This window comes from Periophthalmus magnuspinnatus, chromosome 22, assembly GCF_009829125.3.
Source record: "Periophthalmus magnuspinnatus isolate fPerMag1 chromosome 22, fPerMag1.2.pri, whole genome shotgun sequence".
NCBI lineage: Eukaryota > Metazoa > Chordata > Actinopteri > Gobiiformes > Gobiidae > Periophthalmus > Periophthalmus magnuspinnatus.
Genome location: NC_047147.1, coordinates 10,537,655 through 10,552,558, shown reverse-complemented (window position 1 = coordinate 10,552,558; position 14,904 = coordinate 10,537,655). Strand labels below are relative to the sequence as shown.

Here is a 14,904-nt window from a genome sequence, read left to right as displayed (position 1 = left end):
TCCCTTTCTGATTTAGCCTCTCAAAGTTGTATTTGGAGTGATTTGCGCAATATTTCTCCAATGGCACATGCCCACTGCTCTGTAGTTACTTTATTCTCCAGTTTTAATTTTTTAACCAGTGATACATTTAGGATTTGGCAGTGTCACATTGTCATTTTGAGTCAAATGAAAAAAAAAAAAATCCACTACTCACTAACATGATCTGCAGCTGTACATAAGAAGGGCCCACAGCTTCAAGGCTCTTTGTTGTGATGACATTTACAGCACTGTAAAGACACTGTTTTCTAATGTGGAAGTCAATGAACTTGTTTAATTTATTAAGTCATTTTAAATGAATATTACAATTTAAAGTGTACAAATTATATTATAATAACACAATGATCCACAGTGTCATAGATTATAGCTGTATAGCAAGCTCAAGCACAATAGGTCTTCTTTAATAAAGCATGAAGAAATAATGAATCCACCATGAACAATTACTTTTTAATATTTGTTTAGAATTACTCAGGCTTAGCAAGTGCTTCGTTAAGGGGCATAGGGTTAAGAGGTAGGGTTTGGATATTAATAAAGTACTTACTAAGAGAGAATCATTTATGATATGAAAGTCTTTCTTCATGCTTTATTAAGGCTAATCAGGTGTACAAATAATAGAGTGCTGCTGAAAAAAAATAATTTAAAAAAATCAAATATTGCAGACAGAATTTGCAGAAGACAGAAGCATCCCACTTGGGCACAGCTCAGACGATATAAACAGCAAATTATATCTCATTATGCAATATGCCAACAAATGATGAATTTTGTTTAGAAGAAATGCATTATGCTCAGGGGTGCTATTCATAGAAACCAGCTTTCAATGTCTATAAAGGCCTAACATAGTGAAGTGTCACAATGCAGTAATTGTTGAGTTAACATCTCCACTAAGTACAAGTGTTCCTCATTAAGATATCAGACATGCACAGTCACAGGAGGAAGGGCTGAACTAATTGAAACAATGTATGATGGATTCCCGGGACATTCCTGAGAACAGAGGGAGTTTCTGTGGAGTCGGAGCCTGGTGCATTTTCTAAGTGTAGGTCAAGAATGATTTATCAAGCCTTCAATCACTGCAAGCTAAAAATATAGCAACCTAATCCAGTAGCTCCAGTTTCATAGGCCCCTATTTAAATAAAAACACTATGGAAACTCACAGTGATATAGATAATAAGAAATAAGGGAAAAATATGATCATGTGACCTCCTTCCTTTGGCCACGTCACCAATTTTCATCTTCTTTTTGTGGTGCGTGATCCCCATAGATTAACATGCAAACTCCTGTCTCCTTTTTTTCCCCAGCTTTCCTCTTAATTAGTCGTCCTCCATCATGATGCGGTTGATTGACAGGTAAACGTAACCAATCGCATTGAAGTGTGACCTCAAGAAAGAAGCAGACACCTCGTACAATGCATCGCTAAGAAACTGAATCATATCTGAACCACTTGCTTGTCTCTATGAACATATTTTGTGTTTGTGTGCACGTAACGCATCAGGCAGGTCAGATCTGTGGAGAGGAGATCCCGCTCACAGTAAAAATGCATGTTCAAAGTTTTTAAAGCAATAAAAACTTGAATTTAATACACGCCTTAGTAATCATTTATCATTTATTCAGCAGTTATGTATGCCGTGTTTAAAGTCTTAATAATAATTCCACTTACTAACAAATTGTGTACTTGTTATATGGTGACGCATTCTGTCCCTGACCCTGTGTGGTTTAGAGTGAATTTACAGCTCTTGAAGCTCGTCTCTTTGATGCTATGAGACTAGGGAAGTGTGACAACGATAGACACACATAGACACACGCGCGCGCACACACACACACTACAGTTCTGAGGCAGTAACAGTTCAGCCTTCACTGTGACGTTCCAGATATTAAACTTTCGTCAGAGTAGACCGCCTCATCCTGACGAGCTGCCACCCACTCATAACATGTACTACCTTCTGTGTGATGCAACGTGCAGCAGGTGAGAAACGCAAACGGAGCCTGCAGGAAAGGCGTCATTGTAACGTTCTGGAGCACATGCTGATTTCAATATGAGCTGTTAAAAGTAGTAGAATTCTCAATTATCAGTGGGTCTACAGATTCAACCAACCAGCCCATCATATCTTGCTGTAGAAAATTACATAAATATGATCATGATGTAAAGTGTTTTAATCTGATTGTGATTTTATGATACTGGTCACACACTATGATGATCTATTAGACAATGCAAATAAAAGAAAACCAAGGATTTCACCGTTGTTTGGTCAAGGTTTAAATTTTTTCACACAGCATTTGAACCAGGTGGGTAAAAAATAGTTCTAGTTTAAGAGACATGCCCCAAATTATATATAAAATCCAAAATGGTAATTACGTTTAAACTAAGAAGTATAATGATCAGGTGGCTCGGGGATCTGTTACAAATGGGGGGAGGTATTCCGGGCATGTACCACCGGGACGACACCCCAAGGAAGATCCAAGACAAACTCGAGGGACTGTCTCTAAGAGCTGGAGGAAGTGTCTGGGGTGTTAGAAGTCTGGGAGTCCCTGCTTATACTGCTGCTATCGTGATTCGGCCCCAGATAAACGGAAGAAAATGGATGAATTATCAAGTGTGAATGGTTAAACGGACGCAACAACATTGATTTTGTTACTCAGAGTTAAAAGTCATCGTACATAAAGTCATTTTGATAAAGAACAGAACTGAAGATCCAATGTAATCTTTATGCCTTATTCGATCAAAAGCATAATGCATTTTCTTACCTATATCTCGTGGTATTGTGCCATATGGTCCCTCGGAAACACCTCAAGGCTGCTCATTCACACCCAGTCAGTGCGGAGGAGAACAGGCCTGAACAAAGACAGAGGACATTGTAAAGTTAAGGCCACCTGTGAATTCACAAAAGAAAAGAAAAAAAAATCAACTGTATGTTACTGATCATGGCCACAGTATTGTATAGATTATTTGATCCTTTCACTAGCAAAACGCACCCACATAAGGCTAAAGTGACTACGCATCCATCCGCAACTCTTCTATTTCTCCAGCGATATTGTCCAAGAAATAGGAAGTGCGCTGTTAGCATGTAGTTGTTAGTTTGAAAAGCGCTTGAAAAGATACTCAAAATGCATGAGGTAACTGAGAAGTAACTTTAAACAACTGCAACCCGTTTAAAATGAACTCGTTTTTCACATATCTAAACATTTGCTAGTGCTGCATTGTTTTGGACAAATAAAAAATCAAATTGCCATTTTTCTGACAAGAGCGCACACTGTAAACAACTCCATTTCAGAACAGTTTGCAGAGGTATGAGACAGGATCTTTAGTTCTTCGCAGAAATAAATAAATAATGTTGATTTCATAATGGCGTCAACTCAAAGTGATTGCAATATTTCGTGCAAATGATATTTTTCTGAAGGAATTATAGTCTTCTCAAGCAAAAAAAATAATAAAATGCCCTTAAACTCTGGAGAACTGGGGAGAGTGGGGGGGGGGGATGAGATTACTTTATGGAAAATTATTCAAATTAAGCTCAGCAGGCAGTTCAGGACCCATCGGAATGACTAAACACGTGCTCCCTTCGTCCTCTTGTCCCTAGAAGCTCTTTTCACTCTCAAGTAGCAAATATCTTGTTTTTGGTAGCACTTGTATTCATTAATGACTGTGAATATGATTATGTTGTTTGCAACTGCCCCAGACTCCAAACGCTTAAGGTCATTCGAGTGTGGAACGAATATTTTAGCATTGCTTTTTGAAAAGTAATAAAAACAAAATGTCCACCGAATGATACCAGACTGTGCACAGAAGTGAAAAGTGAAATTAATGAATACCTAAACAGAAACATTTACATTTTATGATTATGTGAATTTTGTTTTTGGCCTGTGCTTACACATTAACCTCAAGGAAATTTCAGTTTATTGTAACATGACTGTGGTGAGGGACAGGGACTTTGCTGAATTAAAGGATAAGAAGCTCATTCCAAGCACGATTAGGAATAAATAGACGATCGAATGGTAAATAACACGTACGACATTAAACTTATCAACCTGGATTTATTCTATTGCACATTTTAATGCACAAAAAACATGAAGAACCATGCCTTTCTGCTGTGAGTGGATTTGACCATGCCATCACCTGCTTGTCTCTATGGCACATGTGTCAAACTCAAGGCCCGTGGGCCAAATTCGGCCCGCCACGTCATTTTATGTGCCCTGCGACAAAGTAAATTAAAAGGTATGACTGTCTTAAAATATCAGTTTAGGAGCCTCACAGTTAAAAAGCCATGTTTTTCATGTCTATGCAAATCCATATGCTATATTTGTAATTTGAATAAGTAATAAATATAGAAATGGTTAATTAACAAGATTAAAACATAGTGACATTTATCTTACAGTTACATTTGGCCCTTTGAGAGCAACCATTTTGTTGATGTGGCCCTCGGTGAAAATGAGTTTGACACCATTGCTCTATGGAGTTACATGCCTTTAAAGCCACACTACGTAACAATCCAGGCCAAGCAATACCATACTGTACTCTCAAGCTGAAAAACTACACAGTACACCGTTAACCCTACTCAACAACATTGACTTACAAAGCTAGCATGTACATTCCGAGGTTAGCAATGTATTCCAAGGGGGCGCAAACCAATATAGCCTTTTCCCCACGCCAGAGTAAACCATGTGTTAACAAACAGCTCCGTGCCTCAACCATATTCATACACTACACGCTATGGGAGTCTGTGACAATGCCTGAAGGAGATAGTCGAGTGGAAATAAGAAAAATAGTTGTAAAAAGGTGTCACATTTTTGATACAACCCAGTGATTTTCTGATTTATTTTGGTTTCCTTACCTCTGGATACGCCTGTAAACACAGATCTCTTATTTATGTTGTTTTAGCTCTCCGGCTCTGTACCAAAAGCCATCTCCTTTTTTTATATTCCGCGCATTGCTTTCATTGCTTGTGTTTATATGCCCCTTCCTGTGCATTTGCCTTCCCACGCTAGAACAACATGATCTTGCCTTTCTAGTCCACTGGCTCCCTCGTTCGCGCACACATGCACACTCACGCTGGGTTTTTGTGCTTCTCGGGGACATTACATTGACTTACATGGATTTTCCTGATCTTAACTTTAAAGTAGGACTACAACATATTCTAAATCGAGGAGAGAAGACAAGTGGGGTGAGATCTGGGGGGATAAGGAACAGCGTGATTGCTCTAACAGTTATCCTTATTTACAACTCTACCCCTGCAGCCAGGTGTTCGTAATCGGAAACACCTTTAATCAGGGCAGTCTTGTGTGATGTCACATAGTACTTGAAATTGCAGTGGAGTCCATCGAAGGCAGCACACTGGATTTGAACAGAAAGATTCAATTATACGTAGATTACTCTTAAATTTCCCAAAAAGGATCAGGAAAAGTACACAATACTAATAAAATACCACATACAGAGGACCATAGTCACGATTTTAACTCATATCTGAATGTTTTGGGGGGTTTTTTATGTAATGATACAGGATTTACTTCATGGGGATTTTATTTTTTGTCCCCATAAGGAAATCAGGTTCCCATGATGTAAGCGTGTGCACAGATTTGAGTCCACGCAACACTTCTTTGCCTGTCACTAGGGAATCACGACACGCCCTCTTCTCTCAATTCAAATTCAGTGGCTCAACTCTTTACCCCCGCCCGCCCTCCGCCAACCCCGCTCGCCCTCCCCACCCTGTTTTATCAGCCTGATGAGTGCAAGGCATGAGCCCCCAACGGCGCTGTGATTTCTGGGGCAGATCTAGCCTCATCAACAGTTCATAGCCGACTGGGGGTAGCCTACAAAAGGAAACCGATGCTTATTTGGCAAGACCCCCGGCAGGAGTTTGAACTGTCAATCCTATACGGCTAACAATGACTTCCTCCCAGGATGTATTGGGATAACCTGAGAGAAAGCCTGACTGGAATATTTATTCAAATGACAAACCCTGATTGGGGATGCTGCGTGGAGAGCGCTGATTCGATTTACCTGGGGTTTTCTCTTTCATTAAGTTGTTATTAGCTTTTAATTCCTAGCAGCCAGAGAATCCCAATTACTGATTAGCTACCCACTCATTAAAATGTCTCCATGACTTTTGAAGTGCCAAACATTGGGGATTAAAAATAAACCGCCGTATGTTTTCGTCAGAGGGAATTCAGGTAGACTTGAGTATTTAATAATTGGACTTGTCAGTTCAGAGGAAATTCATATGCAAGCTTAAAGTGGATGGCTTATTTTGTTTTTCTTACTATGGACTTTAAGCAGGGTAAACTAAATGCGGCATGACTTGCACCGACAAATAAGTGACATTAGGATTTACATGTCAGACTCACAATTATTTCAGTGATGGAAGTAGCTGGAAAGACATCAAAATGAAAGCAGAACATATTTTTCGATGCTTTTAACCACAACCTCTTTGTGAACAGGAAGAAGAGCTTACCACCTATCATTCAGAGTCCAAGGCAATTAGCTATTTAGTACAAAATCAATGAAGGCTGTAAAGTCTAAGCACCAAATGTGCAATGTTAGTTAGAAAAGTAATTGGATTGCTTAATTGTCTACTATATGTTTATCATTGTTTATTTATTATACAGTAGCGCAGCTAGTAGCGTTTGATTACTGATCCGAAGGTTGGTGGTTCGATTCCCGCTCTCAACGTAAACATCATTGGTAGCACGGTTAGATCTACTGACCCACAGGTTGGCGATGTGATTCCAGCTCGCACAAATGAATACCGTTGTTGTATTTTTTGGCACTTAACCCGCCTCGACCCCAGTGTCTGCGTACACTGGTGTATGAATGTGTGTGAAGAGGTGAGTGGTTCCTGATGTAAAGTGCTCTGAGTGCCTTAAAAGTGGAAGAGCTATATACAAATCTGATCGTTTACCATGTCGTTGCGCAAGCTACTTTACCCACATGTGGTTCAGAAGGCGTACCGTGGCTGGATCATCTTGAATATTGTAACATAAGTACTTCAATACGCTTGGACAGTAAAATCAGCCAAAGTCAGTGTATTTGTCAGTCAATCAGAAGACTTTTCTATTGTCATTGTCAGTGAACACAACTCACAAACTAGGAACTTTCTTCAGTGATAAAGTGCAACATAAAACACTCACTAATAATAATGTATCAGTTAAAAAAGATGGGAACACCAATGGATGGCTTGTAAAATACATTCCTTCCAGTGTCTTAACCAAGTGGACACATTACCCATGAATTACCATCAAGAAGATTATTTGTTTTTGGGGATAACTGATTTTCTCATGCCGATTTACCAAAAGCTATTGAGTATTGACTCATTGTGGAATGGGACAATGAATGTGTTTATTTTTGCATGGCTAAGTTTAAGAGATTTAACGATTTAAATCCTCAACAAACCAGACCCCCAACTTTCCCAGTAGTACTTTTATTTGTCACTAATTCAACATCAAACCAAAACAAGTCCAAATGAGTTACACTGTTGTAAGTGATTAATTCAACATTTGTTCTGTTTTCTGGTCAGTCTGTTTCGACGCCTGGAGGCAGTTGGCAAGTGTTGTGTTTTCTTGGCAAATAGTAAAAAATTTCCCTCCATGTTTTTGTTTGACTCACTCTGGATTTCAATTGCAATTCGGCAGCGAGTTTTTACACCAAAGAGCCTCCAAACACATGGTCCCGGACACATTACACATGATTTACTCATTATCTACTGCTGCAGACTCCCTACAGATAGATAAACAAGAACACTCCTCAAACACACATACACGTTTTTATGGCTGCGGGTTCTGAATGATATAAAACAGAGAATTATGGGATTGCAAAACAAGCGCCACCTGGTGTTTGATTTGGAAACACGCAATCTTTTTTCGCCAGTGTGTTTATTTATTTTTTAATTAAACTTGAAAAATATGACCATCTTTTATATAATTTTGTATGCATTTTACTTGTATTGTGATATTCTGTTTTTTCAAATGTGGCTTTCTTGTTTCAGTAGAGTGAAACATAAAACCAATATCTTCACATACCTGTTTTTTTTTTTTTTAATTCCAAATAAATAAATACAAATTAAATAAATAAATGAATAAATACATAAATAAATACATAAATAAATACACACATACATAAATACATACATAAATACATAAACACATAAATAAATAAATACATAAATAAATACATGTGAGTGGAAGTGTCAAAAATAAGGCCTACGTGAACTGTGCCTTCACTTAAACCTAACCAGAGGATCGCGCTGGTTCAACTACTCGGGCAAACTGTTGTTCTTAGGTAACACATTACATCTATCCCGCATATCCCAACTATAGTCTATTTTTATTATGACTATGCAATATGCAGATAGACTTTATGCATATGTTTACAGCAGATTCTGATTACATGTGAGGAATCGTCTGCAGCACAAACGACTGAATATAATGTCCCCGGAGTCTTGTTTTACTTCTTCCACATTGCCGTGTTGTATAATGATGTCGTACAGCTATACAAGGCTATTCATGGCTGTAAATAAATTCTTGATGAGCATATTTTTATACTGCGTCTCTCTCGGTGGATCTGGAGTCTTCCTCTGTTCCCAGCGCAGAAGTGGGTTAAGAAGTTGTTTGGCCTGTTTAAAGTACAAACTGTGTCACCCGCGGCGCACTGCACGAACAACCACATTTACTCATGGTTGGGTGGTACAGGCACAACCGCCATCTGGAGTCTCTGTTCAGTGAGTGGGAGAGGTGTGAGCCCATGTAGTATAGTGTGGCTTTATACAGACCCTTCCAGTGATACAGTTAGAGTAGTAGTGATTCGAGCAGTTTTTATACAAATTGATTACGTTCCTGTCGCTCCTAACCTGCATCTGTTTAACTTAAGCTGCATTGCTGGATTTCAGAGGACATGGCAACTTTTCTAAGCCAGTAATATTTAGACATAACACAGATCAGGCAGATCAGGGGCTGCTAAAATATGTATGAACATTTTTAGCCAATAATAGCAATGATCAGGTAGAACATGTATGGATTTACTTTGTGTATTTCAGATGAAAATACAACAAAGAAGAAGAAGAAAAAGAATCAAAAAACATTCTTTCCCGCTTTCTGCAATATGGAACACATTCAAACATGGGTTTCAGCTTCCTTTCATGCAACATTCTGAGGACCTTTTTCTCATTCAAAAGATAAAATTTTGTGTCCTATTTTCAGCTTTCAGAAAGCCTCGTGTTAAACCGATGGAGAATACTAAAGCTATTGTTCCTTCGAAAGTATTCTGAAAATATAACGTGTTTTTCGGGCTTTTCACACAGCAATTTAGTTTATGTTTTGAATTTTGTTTTTGCTAATGCATCTTCATAGCTCTTTGACATTGGCCTTGTTTGGTTTTGGTTTGAACTTGGTTTAGTTCAGATATTGACTTGGTTTGGTCCAGTTCTAGTCCTGATGGTCTAGTCCAGGTTTAGTTCCAAGTTTGAACAGGACTTATACTTCAGTTGTGCATCTTATTTCTGTCCCACCTTACCCAGGCACTAACATTACATAAGCATTGTTAATTGTTTGTCAGCTCCTAATTCCTGCTTAAAAATGCATTGTGCTTTAAAAATGTGAAGTGCCATTTTTGGAACAGTTTGGAAAATGTCTATAGCTTGAAGTAATAAAAGGCTGGTCAGGTGCCAGATTTTTTATACAATGTTCATAGCATTTTAATGCACCGATGTAAAAGTAAATGTACTGTAAAATTGAAAAACATATGGTTTAAGTACATAGGGGCTTATAGTGTCCTTTGGGAGACCTGGACAAATGCCATCAATCGATTCAGTCATCTGGCAAGAAAACCTCAGGCAGTGAAAGTAGGCCAAAGACTGCTACTTTGAAGTTGAATGAATAAACAGAATTTGCAATGCTTGTTTCCAATACAGCTCCCATGTTGGTCTCAATTGACTTCAAGATGTAGCCATAGGCTTTTAATCTAAAGATATGGAGATGTGGAGAGGTTTACCGCTAGTGCAGTTAAGTTAAGTGAGGTTAATACTGGTCCCCTGGGCAACAGAAACACTGCCACAACCCGAACACAAGCTGAGGCACTAACACAATTACTCTGTCAAGATCGCTCCTAGCTAACGCTCTGTCGTCAGTGAGCAAACAAAAACATATTAAACGGCAAGATGGTGGCTGCCCCGAGGCTAATGCTAAAGCAACAAACACTGCAATGTATATTTACGCATATTATCTCTCCCACATTACTGGTGGTGTAACACTGAGGTGTGCCAAGAAAATATCTGAGCCTGTGTGTTAAGTACTGCTACTTCAGAAGCCCAACAAAAGTATCATGATTTCTATTTTAAAACTTCTACCACGCCTGCTATTAATAGCTTCTACAATGGCAGTTGTCGGCACTGCGTCTGAATGTATAATTTTGTTTTTCTACAGTTTTTCACTGGTAATAATACTATCCAAGACAAATTTTAAAATATGCAGTAACTTAAAATACAATTAAAAACAGTGATGTCCACTTCAGGGTTGTTTGAAATGGGAACTATCTCCAAAAAAACTAGACCTTCCAAAAGAGCCTGTGTTAGAGTTAGGGTTAACCTCCATGAAATCTCTTGTCCTGGCTAAAAAAAAAAAAAATCAAGCCTGATTCATGTTGGTACATTTTACCAGTGAAAAGCTACATGAAAAAAAAAAAAGCAACAAAAAAACATTGACGCTTCCACACAAACCAAAAGACATTCAATCTCTCTCCCTTCTGATGGAGTGGAACCGGCACGCGGCAACCATGTTATCTTGTAGAGCGCAGTTGACAGAGACATCAAAATTCCGCCGCACGTTCCTGTACCGCACACGGCCAATTCCTGACATGAGCACACGCTGGCGAAGATGAAAGTCACTACAGTTCAGTGTATAAGACTGCATGGGGATGGCTGTACATTAACGAGAGCCTAGGGGCTGTCCTTAATGAGGAGGATTAGTGAACCATGTTGGAAGCTGAAGCGGAGGTGGGCGAAGAAGGCACCTCACAAGGCATTATGGGAAAAATGAAGGAGTGGCCTTTCTGGCAGATCGAGGACGAGATCACCTTAGCTCTTGAGAAAGTCCAAGAGCAGACAGGAGTGTTACAAGGTTGGGTTGTGCAGGTGCAAAAGATAATTCTTTGTATTATCTTCATCAAGGCAAAAGTATAGCAAGTCTATTCATATGCAAAGATATTTTGAAGATTGGTGAATACTAATAAAACATTTTTTTTTACCTGATACATAAAAGTTTCGTGCTTCACTAAATCCGCCAAAAATCCGCACTATTTCTAATTCATCTGTTTTCATTTTTATCTTTTTTGTACTTGCAAGCTGCCATGATTGTTTTGAACTATGCATTTCTCTCATTGGTTAATCCACCTGTCAATCATACACACAGGAAATCTGGGAGACATGATACAGTTCCAGACCCAAAAGCCTTTGTCTGACATTGTAAAAGTGTTTGGTCTTCACTGGTCAGGCAGAAAAGATCCATAAGTCCTGGGTCAATGTGTTGCCAGATAAAATGTGTCTATCAACCTATATGGCAGTTATGCACTGGAGAGACATCTCAGAGGAATTCAGAATGCATTTCTAAGCTCAGCATTATGATCTATTTTGAACCACTCAATACACAGTGCTCCATACTGCAGTGAGAAGAAGGGCAGATAGAGCAAAAGGGTCAAACTAGTTTAACTGAATAGTCTCACGGGAATAAGGAGGCGGTTTGAGAAATAATATTTTCAGCTATTCACAACATCAATCAATGGTTTGAAAACATCATCATAACAGTGCCAGCTCATAATCTATTTCACTTTTATCGGCAAAACTTAAACCAGACTAAGTCAGGTCTAAAAATAATCAAAATCTGGACTAAAACATGCACTTATGTAGCAACCAGCGACTGTATAAAGAAGTGGACTAAAGGAATTTGTGTTCGACACCAATGAAATGAATCTTATCAAGGCTAGCAGGTATAAGGGCAAATTTCAGATTTGTAAGAGCCAATCTGGACTGAAGCTGTTGAAGGTAATGCCTCTTCCTGGCTGCACCATTGGTTTGGTAGAGGGCAGGGCCTTAGCAACACTGTCAATCAAACCTGTCGCTAATACCAACAGGCATGACCTCGGGGAAAGAAAGCAGCTGATTTGTCTGTTATTTATGTTTTTATATTGTGTTACAGATGCAATAGCAAAATAAAAATAGCAGGATCATGTAGAGCGGGTTAATACAAACATTTTAAGACCAAAATGACGAGTCTGACAGTAGCTGTTACGGAGAGAGGGGCGAGAGCTTTTTAATGTAAAGTGAATTGAAGCCAAAGTCGATGGAGAAGTGCGCCATGATCACTTCCTCTCCAGAACATAGCAGCTAGCAGGTTAGCTATGTCCATTTACATATACAGTCTATGGTAAAAACAAAAGAAATAAAAAAATGCTGAAAATGAAACAAATTGGAAGTATAGAACGGAAAAACATTCTAAAGAATCGGATCTACCACAGAATGAAGTAAAAAACCAGCTTATGTTCAGCACATTCTTTCTGACATGGAAGGTCACACTGAACTTTACTGAACGAGGCTTTCCATTTAAAAGTACACCATGTAACCTTTTAGATGGTCACCCCCCTTCTTCATGGGGATGTTATTGGTTTGCCTTGAATCTTCCACAGTAATCCAATGAAATCATCTATCTCCATGGAGACTAGCACCTGGTAATGCCACTAGGTCAAGTTACAGGTCAGATCTGTGCAGAGACAAGCCCACGAACAATATGAAGGAATGTTTCTCTTTCTTTTCTTTAAATCGCTTAAAAATATATGATTGTATAAATGCAAGATAAATAGGTTTAAGGATATGTTATGGGACTCATGGGTGGTAGAACCCTCAGCCAGAAAAGTTACACTGTGCACCTTTAAATATAAGCCTAAACTTGTGCCAGTACACAGAACTATAATATACTTCCAGCATGTTACAAATGATACCTCTCAATCACTTCTCCTTGTTTTCTTCTTTCCAAAAACAAAACTGAAACAAGTACGGATTAGCTCAATGTCACAGCAGCTTTGTCCCTGGGATAATGGGCGGCAGTGTTCTCAACAGAGACAGCAGTAAATGATTCCAATTCTGCAAAAGGGAATTGACAGAGTTGGGAGCGCGATAGCTTAAGACCCTAATCCAACTTGGTAAATCAGAATGCTTGGGTTTTCGCTCAGTGTTTGCCCTGTTCAAGTGATTTATATCCTCTATTCAGGTGCACAAATGCTGACAGCAGATATGTCACAGAAAGGCTTTAAAATGATTAGGAGAATTTGAAGAAGAGTGCTTTGTCTTGGGGGATAAAAACTTAAACAGGTTATGTAATGGTTAAACTTTGCATGTGCATGGGAAATTGTTCTTCATACTGTATTTCCATTTGGTTGAACTCTTGAAGTTGAAGTCTCTTCCAATTCAACAGGAAAAACTTCACAACACAATAGCTGGATCATGTTCTGAAGAGCTAAATACCTCTGGTGGGAAATATGCATGTCTGGTATAGTCCTGGCAGTAATCTGGCTCATACAAGCAGTGGTTAATCCTATATATCATGGATGCAAGCTTACTTTAAGTATCTTAGTCACACACAAGTCTGCTGATGAGGCAGGAGAGTGGAGAAACAATGTCTACTCTTCTAAATGTTCTGAATGCAAAACTTTGCTCTCTACTGTAATAATGTTCATTTTTGGACTAATTTATCTTATCCATTAGGACATTATTGTGCCTAAAGTAAATCAAGAATGATCAGATTACACTTTATAATGTAGTGTGTGAGATACTGATCATATAAACAACAATGCATTTCCCGTGGTTTGCTCATCTTGTAAATATTAGCTTACTATAAGTGATATTTGTTTTAACACATATATGTTTAAAATTATAAATGTTTTATTTTTTTTTCATTTTGAAGATTTTTATTGTATTGAAACATGTAGAAAAAGCATGTGACCTGACTCTTCGTTGGCTTTGAGGAAGCCCTCCACCTGCTTGTCTCCATGGAAATGTTTCTTTTGGCTGTAATATTCAATAGTATGGCACAAAACCTTTCTGTCTCCATAGAGAATGATCTGAAGTATGGTTTTAACTTTCTAATTCCATGGAATCACCACCTCCAGAAAGTTACACATTAACTGTCCAATAACCGATTTCAAAGGTTACAACAAAAAAGAATGAAAGTCTTCCAAGCAAGCACATTTTCATTATTACAAACCCCCTAAAATGTGTTAGCTTATGTGAAAATACAAGATGTGAAATTTACAGAAACACTGTGAAACATCTCTATGGACATGTTCCAAATATATTCAATGTGTTAAATGTTAACAAGAACATTTACTTTGTTAAAACCATGTCTCTGTAATGGTGTTTGCTCAGTTTTAGGAGGACTCTTTTTTTTTTTTTTTTTTTTAATAAATGTATCTGTCTTTGCTTTGCATAATCATTGAATAACCTAAGGTTCAAATAAAGCTTGTACTGTGTCGTCTGGTACTTACAGTGACAGAATCTTCAGAGGTCCAAAACTGCTTCATGTCAAGAATGTGCCATCAAATCCTCCATATTTATATAAGTGTGGACCAGTCATGTCATAAACCTGCAAGAAAGAAAATGATATCCTCAGTATGGTGTCTATAGCTCCAGTATGTATATATATATCTAACTTGGCCCCTAAACCAAGTTACATTTGTGGAGAGAATGTTTTTCATGTTAGTTTTGAGCAATCAAAACACCTGTAATTTAAGAAATGCATCACAGAAAAATTAACTGCCATACTGCGAAACATTTCAAGCAAAGCATATCTCCATGGCATATGAAATAAAAATAGTCTTCAATGTGTATTTTCTGAATGTCTGAA

At 38.3% G+C, this 14,904-nt stretch overlaps 1 protein-coding gene across 1 annotated transcript in view; it reads right to left on the bottom strand.

Moving 5' to 3' along the window:
• LOC117390787 (leucine-rich repeat and fibronectin type-III domain-containing protein 2) overlaps positions 1–14,904 on the bottom strand; it is a 124,432-nt gene that overhangs the window by 29,504 nt on the left and 80,024 nt on the right. Inside the window, exons 3-4 of the mRNA XM_055230958.1 lie at positions 14,546–14,643; positions 2,776–2,863 (exon numbers count right to left, since the gene is read on the bottom strand). The gene's annotated coding sequence lies outside the window, so the exon portion shown is untranslated. The remainder of the gene's footprint in view (positions 1–2,775; positions 2,864–14,545; positions 14,644–14,904) is intronic.